The sequence below is a fragment of the Sorghum bicolor genome, chromosome 7 (genome assembly GCF_000003195.3).
Source record: "Sorghum bicolor cultivar BTx623 chromosome 7, Sorghum_bicolor_NCBIv3, whole genome shotgun sequence".
In the NCBI taxonomy this organism is placed as follows: domain Eukaryota; kingdom Viridiplantae; phylum Streptophyta; class Magnoliopsida; order Poales; family Poaceae; genus Sorghum; species Sorghum bicolor.
Window position 1 is genome coordinate 25,992,332 of NC_012876.2, and position 10,544 is coordinate 26,002,875.

At 39.6% G+C, this 10,544-nt stretch overlaps 1 long non-coding RNA gene across 1 annotated transcript; it reads right to left on the minus strand.

Moving 5' to 3' along the window:
- LOC110436743 lies at positions 385-9,970 on the minus strand. Its single transcript, XR_002454567.1, has 3 exons — positions 9,805-9,970; positions 9,469-9,520; positions 385-625 (listed from the first exon to the last, which is right to left on the minus strand). It is a non-coding gene; the product is annotated as an uncharacterized LOC110436743 (long non-coding RNA).

Below are 10,544 nucleotides of genomic sequence, written 5' to 3' on the forward strand. Positions count from 1 at the left end.
TTCTCCCTTTTTTCACCTTTTGATCTTCAAACCCTTTAGCACTACAAGAAATTCCCTTATACATGACGGTTTACTTTCGTCATAGACAAGAGAAAATGCGTCATGGTTAACTCATGGTGACGATCACAAAAAACGTCATGTATCCCGCGTCATACATTTGTTGTACGAAAATAAACCATCACAGATTGATTTTTCCGTTCGTCATGGATGAACTGGTCAACAATAATAGTATAGGGCAATTGTCACAAAATGAATCGTCACAATTCTATTACACGTGGCTGCTAGTTGCCACATCAATCAGTAGGTTGGTTGTGGCCTATTATTCATGCTCATGTGTTTGTGGCACACTCATAAAACACACATAAACTGGAACAAAGCTCACAATTGACAAAATATTGCTTATCATATTCATTGAAGCCATCAACATTTGTACTTGTACAATATTTCACACGAAATACTAAGGGAATAACCAAGCTACACTAAGTACCAACAAAACTAAGATGTTGCCTTCTACAACAACTCATATGATTTGCTCGCACAACAAAATCTTTCATGAGTAATGAAAATAGCCACCATGAGCACCTTGATCCTCTTGCCGCAATTTACAGATAACCTCATCAAACATCTGCTAAGAATACTTGATTAGGAATAAAACTCAACATGTGCAAAGGTGCTATCTTTGATAAAAATGCAAGGGTCTTTTGGCTAAGTTAAAACTCCTACATCATAACTGTTATTTATTTGAAGATTGTCAACTTAATATGAAGAAGACAAAAGCATATTGTTGGGAGTCTAGGGCTACAGGAGATGAGGTGAACCAGTGTAACAGGCAAAATGTAAAAATGATCTGTTGCCAGATTCATAAGATGCATAAGTGTTTGCCATGCTTCCATCAGGAATTGGCTAAAGGCAATTATTTAGAAGAGTGAGAACAACATAGCCAACAGATCTGAGCACTCACAAGTGTGAGCACTGTTGATATTTGGGAACGCAATAAGGAATTGATCCGCAAGCGCACGGATATCGGTGAGCACTTCACCCGGGAAATTATCCAGAGTATCGTATTTATTTTTTTACCACTAGGAGAAAGAGTGCATCTGACTAACCGGTCTATTACTACTAACCCTTTAGGCACAAAGAATGTCTTTCGATGTGAGTGATAAATAGAGAAGACTGCAACCGTAGTCTCCTTCTAACCTTGGTAAGGATGATCTACTGTTCTAATGGGGAGGCTAACGGAATCTAGACACCACAAAGGATGTTCAACCCGCACCTATAAACCCTATCCTTCCTGCTAACGAGATGTGATCTGCAAACATAACTCGGAATTGTCACGTTCCTCACTACTACCACGGTCCAGCTAGTCAGGGAATATCTATGAGTACCCTAGCCTAAACACCACGTTTACGCCAGCAATGATTACTCTAAACTCTACGCGAAGAGATTAAAGTAAACTCATAAACCAAAAGAACAATAAAACAAGAACTTACTAGAATTTAGAAGTCGAAATACTGAAGAATCCAAGGAGCAAGCTTCGGGTTAGGAGAACTTGATCCCGCAGGTACAAGCTTGGAGTAGACACCGACAGGCCGGGCTTCCTCCAATCTACACCTCCACTCTATCTCTCTCAATCTAGTAGAAACTAGAAGATCTATTTCTACCTTACATTGGTTGCTAAGCCTAAAAAGAAATATTAATTAGAGAAGAGGTTTTCCTTCGAGGGCACCCCTCAGTCTCTATGATAATTTCTTCATGTCTTCTCCAGGGGCCAGGGGGGTCTCCTTATATAGTCCTCCTCCTCTATGCGTTTTTGGGTCGGTAGGCGAGGTGGTACTATGTTTTTCTTGATCCAATAGGTCGGTGGAATATCCCATGTGAAGAGAGTCCCGAACTGGATCCAACAGGGGGCGGGCGCCCAGGTCACCAGGGCGGGCACCGTGGGCCTGGCCCCTTTCGGCCTCCGTCTTCTTCCCGTGGCTTCTGGAGTCTTCTAGATGGTAGAAAATCACACGGTCCGTTGATATCTCTATGTAATCCCGACATGTGGGCCTTTCTTCCTTATTTCCTGATAACCCCCTGCAGAAATAGATAAACAACAAAACTCGTGGAATTCTGTCAGATCAAACCCTAATTCTAGGTGTTGTTTGCATATTGGTCCTTTCTCTTGTTTATTTGATAATTAAAATTGATACTTAAGGACCGTCAACAAATACCCCCATACTTAGGCTTTTACTCGTCCTCGAGAAAAGGATGGTTAAGAACAATATTTGGGGTAAACATTTAAAACATTCTCTTTATAATTGCAGGGTGTTAAAAATCCACTGTGTACCATAGTCAGGGATGTTTATGGTTAAGAGTAAAGATCCTTTCTTCTCAATCCTGTCACTTGGAGTTTTTGTATATTTTTGAAAGAAAGTTAGCATACCTTTTGATCCTCATAGGTTCTCTTAGATCCCTCATTATCTCTTATATATCTCACTGAGGTTGTTTTATTTTGCAAAAAATTCTCAAGCATACTTACTTTGCATTTATTGCCTTATCAAATCGGGATCCGAGGAGGGAAATGTCATACTCTTAGATCAAAGACTTTGGAAATTATAATCTTTGTCAACTCTTGCTGGCATATTGCTTATTAGAGCGACCATGGGCTATCATTTTTTTAAGTGGATACCGAAGTACCCCTAATTAGAGGGACCATGTCCATTTTTTTTCTGCGAGGTTGTCGAGCACTTGCTCCTTTTTATTTCCTCGAAATATCTCTATTTTTGCATAGCCCATGCCTCTAATGCAATAATACTTTGGAAGAGTGAATCTTTCTGAATAAATGTCTTGATCTTAGGAGCATGATAAATCTCTCAACAAGGGTCTAACTCATTTTGAACAAACTCAATACAGAGTAGATAGCTTTTATAATTATAATTAATATTTTCAGTTTTATCAGGCATATAAAACACTGAGGATGGTAGCTAAAGTTTTGAATATTTTGAAATAAGTTCTCCAAGCAACAATGATATCAAGAATAAGAAACTCATACTCTACCCTCACATATTCCATATTGACTTAAGTGACACAAGGTTTTAAAATGATTTTCAATAATTGCAAGTTTTCAGGAAATATCACAGATTGAGATCAATCATGATTAGAAATATTTTAATCCTTTTAATTTATCATGTCGGAAACAATATTCTGCATAATCAAGATAGTTGTGTGCGTGTAAAATAAAGTGTGCAGAGTGTGTACCTGAATCGTGGAGTGGTGTAGTCGGAGTGTGTTTGGCATGTTGAGGGATCTCCCCATACTTGTTTTCTGCTTTCTTGCAAAATAAAGTAGAGACACACAAGACATAATAATAATAATAATACTCTTTATTAATCTTGAGGCATTTATTACAAAAGACTAGTAGCAAACTGATAGTAAACTGATGATAATAGTAAACCCAAACCGAATTTAAAGATAGATGACTAAAATGCATTGCCTCAAGGTCTAATCTAGATAACTTAGCGGCGCTCTAATTCCTTAATCTTCTTGTTGGCACTGACAAGATCCTGCCTAAGGCCTAGTATAATGGTGTTGTGGTTAGAGAGCTGCCTAGTGAGGGAATTAATCGAGGACTGGAGATCTATGATAACTCTGTCTAGTCTGCGAACGTCCTCATCAATGTCTACTATAGTCTTGCGACGCTTGGGAGGTGTCTCAAAAGCATTGAGAGCATGCTTCGGGGCTGCCTTTGGAGGGATGAAACGGACTTTGGCTGCTCGAATCCCTTCAAATTAAGGCCTTTCCTCCTCCGTAGTGTAGCGTACACTGCTGATCTCGCCGCTCCGGTTGGTCTTGACTCCAACGACCCTCTCATTGGGTCTAGGTGGAAGGATCCTCGTGCCGGTTGGCACCTTGATAGTAGTCTTCGTCTTGGATGATGATCCTTTGAGGAGTAGGGGTTGTGGCGGTGCGGTGAGAATTGGTTGAGCATGGTAGGATTGGGCGGAGCTGCGTTGGCGTAATGGCATGGCTTCTAGCTGTCGCTCTGTGTTGGCCGGGACGAGAGCACGGGCATCGGGGTCTTCTACAGGCTCCATGTTGAGGTTGAAGGGGACGACTTCCCAATCATCGTGGTACTTCTCGGCCATTGGAGCAGCAAGGAACTAATCAAGCTCTAATTGAAGGAGAGAAGGCTTGGTGGCTTGGTATTTGAAAACTGAGGTCAGGGGTCTGTTTATATAGGTGTCAAAAAGGTGCCTCTATGGGTTGTTCGGGTTGCTCTCGTCGATGTACGTGGGAAACTTTCCATCCGAGGGATTATTCGGATTACCATAAGTGCATTTTCCATAACAGAGAAAATCGGGACCGAGGGGGAACAGGATCTGGGCGCCCGCCCACCTGAGCTGGGCGCCCGCCCTCTCTCTAGCCCCTCTGTGGGCCCACTTTCTCGAGCGCGTTTCTAGATACGAAATTATTTAAAAATATATATATGACCCAAAATCATCAGACTAAAAAGGTCGGGCTCTAATTCTCCATGGGAAGGTAAAAATGGACTACGTCTATTTCTTCAAATTCTTCTTTGGGCTCTAAAAATAATTTAAGACGTTGACCATTTACCTTGAATAACATACCTTCGCTATTTTGAAGTGTGATAGCTTCGTGGGATGATGAATTAATTACCTTAAATGGTCCTTCCCATTTGCTCCGGAGTTTTCCATGCCCGAAAAGCTTCACCCTGGAATTAAAAAGTAATACCTTATCTCCGGGTGTGAATTCCTTCTTCTTGATTCTCTTATCATGCCACCTTTTGACTCTTTCTTTGTAGATCTTTGAATTGTGATATGCCTTCTCTCGCCATTCCTCCAATTCTGATAGTTGCATTTTTCTATAATCTCCAGCAACATCTAGGTCCATATTCCATCTCTTTATGGCCCAGTGTGCTTTGAACTCTAGTTCAACGGGTAGATGGCAAGTCTTCCCGTACACCAATTGGTATGGAGACATTCCGATTGGGGTCTTGTATGCTGTCCGGTATGCCCATAGTGCATCGGGTAACTTGTCTTTCCACGCCGTTCCCATTTCATTTACTGTCTTCTGAAGAATATTCTTGATTTGTTTGTTGGAAGTCTCTGCTTGGCCACTTGTCTGAGGATGATAAGGGGTAGCGACGTTGTGACGGATTCCATGTTTTGATAGATATTGCTTGAAGCGTTTGTCGATGAAGTGTGCTCCTCCATCACTTATCACTACTCTGGGGACTCCAAATCTTGGGAATATAATTTCTTCAAACATCCTCTTTGAACTGACGTTGTCGGCATGCTTGCAAGGTAATGCTTCTACCCACTTGGAGACATAGTCAACCGCCACCAAGATGTACTCGCACTTCTTTGATGGAGGAAATGGACCCATGTAGTCTATTCCCCAGACATCAAAGAGCTCAATCTGAAGGTTGTTGGTGAGTGGCATTGCATCCCTTGTATTTATGTTTCCGTGTCTTTGACATGGCCCACATCTTCTGATATATTGCTTCGTGTCTTCATACATTGTAGGCCAGTAGAATCCACACTGCCAGATCTTTGAATGTGTACGGAATGCTCCATAGTGACCTCCATATGGTGATGAATGACATCTGTCGATGATCTTCCATCCTTCTTCAGTGGTCACACATCTCCTGAGTAAGCCATCAGAGCATACTCGGAAGAGGTATGGCTCATCCCATATATGTGAACGACTTTCTTGAATAAGCTTCTTCTTGTTTGCTCCTGGTGGTATATACCCTGAAACCATAAAATTAACAATATCTGCATACCAGGGGTCAGACCTGTTAATCCCGTAGAGCATGTCGTCCCGGAGTGAATCATTGATGGGGGTTTCCTGTGGACTCTTGAAGTATATTCTAGACAAGTGATCAGCAACAGAATTTTCTACTCCCTTTTTATCTTTTATTTCTAAGTCAAATTCTTGGAGTAATAAGATCCATCTAATCAGGCGAGGTTTAGCATGTTTTTTAGTGAGCAAATATTTTAGTGTAGCATGATCAGTGTAAACAATTATTTTAGCTCCAACTAAATAAGATCTAAATTTATCAATGGCAAAGATCTTGGACTGATTCCTGTAAGATCTTGGAGTGAGTAGCCGAACACTGAATGATGTTTCTCAAGAATGGTCATTAATCGCAGAGTTTGATCCTGAGTGAGTTTATCGCTAATGATCACAGGGAACTCTGGATTATTGTTTAGGAAAGCATATGTAAGACCGGGTGGTAAAGTTTTAAGCTCTATGGGGGGTCTAGGTGTTTCTGCAAACTCATCTAAGGGTTCAGGCTTAGAAGGTTCGTCTTCTTCTTCAGTGAAGAAAGAAATTTCATCTTCTAAGTCTGATTCTTCTAAAAGCGCTAGAGATGCAGCCTTTACCTCCTCCATAGGGTCAGGCAAAAGATATGACTCGGCCTTATTGTTTAAGGAGTGTGAAATTGTTATTGGGAATTTAAAAGTATTTTCAAAAGAAATGTGTAGCTTTCCAGTATGACCTTCATAAAGGAGTCTTCTAAAAGGTTGTCCTATCAACAGGTCGAAGTCCCATGTATCAAAGATATAGAAGTTCAAATGAACCATGGAGCCTTCTACCGTAAGAGGTAGGACATTAATAATTCCAAGACTGGGGACTAATCGTCCCGAAGATTCCTTTATGACCTTTGTTGTGGGGGTTAAGACAAGATTTTTAAATAGTTTAAGTGCAAAAGATTCAGACATGATGTTTATCAGCACAATAAGATTATAAAGAGCATTAAATCGATCAGAATTATAAGCACAGCGTATAGTTATAGAGGGTGTGTCCAAACGGATCACATCAGAGGAAAGCTCTGATTCCTCCAACCATTCGCTACTCATTACTGAGATAAGCTCTCTCAATTGATATTCACTTGGCAAATAAATGCTAAACTGGCCGTTTTGGGGTTTGTCAATAGAATGGTAGTTTAAAATATTTCCAAAATCGGCAAAAAGATCGGATTCTATATCCTGCATGAAGTCCGGTGGTGGAATTTCTTCCTCTTGTGGCTCAGAACCTGGGATAGCTAAAGTAGATGAAGAATTTGGCAGAGTGTCTACTTCGGCTTCATAGGTTTCATCATGAAGGGTATTATCCATCTCAGCTTCTAGGATTCTATCTAGGATCACTCTAGCTTTATCAGTAGGGATTCAAAAGAAAGAACCTCTAGACATTGTGTGTAGCATTTGTTTGTGATTTTTCTGAAGACCTCGAAAAAAGTGGAATAAAAGAACAGGGTCTTCAAGATTAAGGTTTGGACCAGATTCTAAAAGATCAGAAAAACGTTTCCAGGATTTCCCCAAAGTTTCATTATCTTTTTGTTTAAAAGATAGGACTTCGAGTCTAAGGTCGGCTATACGGTCAAGGGAATAGAAATCTAGACAAAAGTTGGCTCGTAAAACTCCTCATTCACCTTGTTGTTGACTTACCTTCTGACTGTACCATTGTCTAGCTTCTCCCCTTAAAGAAAAAGGAAAAAGCTTCCAACATAAAGTTTTATGAGAAATGCCTTCAATGCGAAGACAATCACATGTTTGCTCAAAATCTCTAATATGAAGGTAAGGTTTTCGTCTTCCTTTCCCGAAAAAGATAGGTTTTGAATCATGGCAATCAATCTAGAACTTAACTTATACTGGGATGTTTGGATAGGCTGTGATGATTCCCATGATAAAAGGTCAGTTGCTAAAGGGATTGCAGATTCATGGATCGATTTAGAATTTTGGTTTTCCATAAGGTAAGAGTAAAGAAAATAAATAAAGAATATAAAAGATAAGAAAAGATAAAAGTATAGATACAAGCTAGTAGTAAGACTCAAGTTATCTCAGCAACCGTCTTTCTCCCCGGCAACGGCGCCAGAAATGCTTGTTGATATTTGGGAACACAATAAGGAATTGATCCGCAAGCGCACAGATATCGGTGAGCACTTCACCCGGGAAATTATCCAGAGTATCGTATTTATTTTTTTACCACTAGGAGAAAGAGTGCATCTGACTAACCGGTCTATTACTACTAACCCTTTAGGCACAAAGAATGTCTTTCGATGTGAGTGATAAATAGAGAAGACTGCAACCGTAGTCTCCTTCTAACATTGGTAAGGATGATCTACTGTTCTAATGGGGAGGCTAACGGAATCTAGACACCATAAAGGATGTTCAACCCGCACCTATAAACCCTATCCTTCCTGCTAACGAGATGTGATCTGCAAAGGTAACTCGGAATTGTCACGTTCCTCACTACTACCACGGTCCAACTAGTTAGGGAATATCTATGAGTACCCTAGCCTAAACACCACGTTTACGCCAGCAATGATTACTCTAAACTCTACGCGAAGAGATTCAAGTAAACTCATAAACCAGAAGAACAATAAAATAAGAACTTACTAGAATTTAGAAGTCGAAATACTGAAGAATCCTAGGAGCAAGCTTCGGGTTAGGAGAACTTGATCCCGCAGGTACAAGCTTGGAGTAGACACCGACAGGCCGGGCTTCCTCCAATCTACACCTCCACTCTATCTCTCTCAATCTAGTAGAAACTAGAAGATCTATTTCTACCTAACATTGGTTGCTAAGCCTAAAAAGAAATATTAATTAGAGAAGAGGTTTTCCTTCGAGGGCACCCCTCAGTCTCTATGATAATTTCTTCATGTCTTCTCCAGGGGCCAGGGGGGTCTCCTTATATAGTCCTCCTCCTCTATGCGTTTTTGAATTGGTAGGCGAGGTGGTACTATGTTTTTCTTGATCCAATAGGTCGGTGGAATATCGCGTGCGAAGAGAGTCCCGAACTGGATCCAACAGGGGGCGGGCGCCCTGGGCCTGGCCCCTTTCGGCCTCCGTCTTCTTCCCGTGGTTTCTGGAGACTTCTAGATGGTAGAAAATCACGCGGTGCGTTGATATCTCTATGTAATCCCGACATGTGGGCCTTTCTTCCTTATTTCCTGATAACCCCCTTAAGAAATAGATAAACAACAAAACTCGTGGAATTCTGTCAGATCAAACCCTAATTCTAGGTGTTGTTTGCATATTGGTCCTTTCTCTTGTTTATTTGATAATTAAAATTGATACTTAAGGACCGTCAACAAGCACCACCAATCCCACTATCGATTATCAGTATTGTGGTTTCTTAGGAACAAAAAAATATCACTGTTATTAGATTATCGATCTGAGAACTCACAAGAAATTTCAAGTTGCTGACTTTGGAGCTTTAGATAATTCAAAACCAGGTACAAGCCAATATATATATATATATATATATATATATATATATATATATATATATATATATATATATAGCAGTTCACTAGTGACTTAATAGAAGCTAGGTACATAAACAAAACAGGTTGAAATACACGGAGTTTGAAATTAAAAGGTTGAATCATTACATTATACACGTAGGAACCAGTGGAGACAAAAAAATGCAGTAGACACAATTAGTTTTGCTTACCTTGTCTTGCTTGATTATGTTTTCCCATCATTTATACTTGTGGGTCAGCAATCTGCAAAAAGAAAAAGAAAATTGAATTCATTTTTGCTACTGCAGTAACATACATAAAGCATATATACAGATGATTTAGAGAAGCAAATACTAATAGAATCAGCAAGCTACTATACCTGACTATTTTTTTTAAGTCTGAGATTGAACAACTGAAAAAAAGAAGCACCTAGTGGCTGTGAAATAATTCAGATTTAAACCAATTGATGGCTGTATGTGAACCAGAAAAACCATGAAATAGAAATAAACAAAAATTTCAAACAATTTGAGGGCTGTTGGTGGACTTACATTGTGGACATAGGTAGTTGGTTTTCTTTCAGATAAACAAAGTTTCACCACCTACAAAACATAATGACAACAGGAGAGCATAACTGATAAGCATATATACACAGAAATTTTAGTGTAGATCGGAACATATATACTAACTGATGGGAGCACCATAAGTTAAAATAGCTAGTGAAAGTTGTGTCACGAGCCCAAGGTTGTCCATTCTCACAGCTGCTTGTATCCAGCAAAGCTCTCTAACTAACAAAAGGATTACGTTTAGTTAGTCGTTAAATTGTTCCTACTCGTTGTGTTGTTAGATTAAAAAAAATAAACCAAGAACACAACAGCTAGAGAATGATTTAGGACACGCTTATATACTATCTCATACAGAACAATATATAAGTTCCCAAAAGTCATCACACTGCAGAAAATAGAACAGGAAACTGCAAATTTAGAAGAATTATTAATTTTACTAGCTAGAAAGATGTTTGCTTGATTACCTTAACAATGGCATAAGTAGAATGCAACTTCACACTTTCACTTGCCAAATCCTGAAATTAATTTATTATTCATAGAAATTTGAATTATATACCTACAAAAATATTGCAGACAAGATGCAGATTGAACTGCAGCATCATTATTATTCAAACAACATGCATACTGAGCATGACTACTGAACTAACTTGCAGGTGAAAAAGAATCCTAGAGAACCTCGATGGCTACTGGTCAAATACTAAAAATAGGATGGTACATATTTTTCG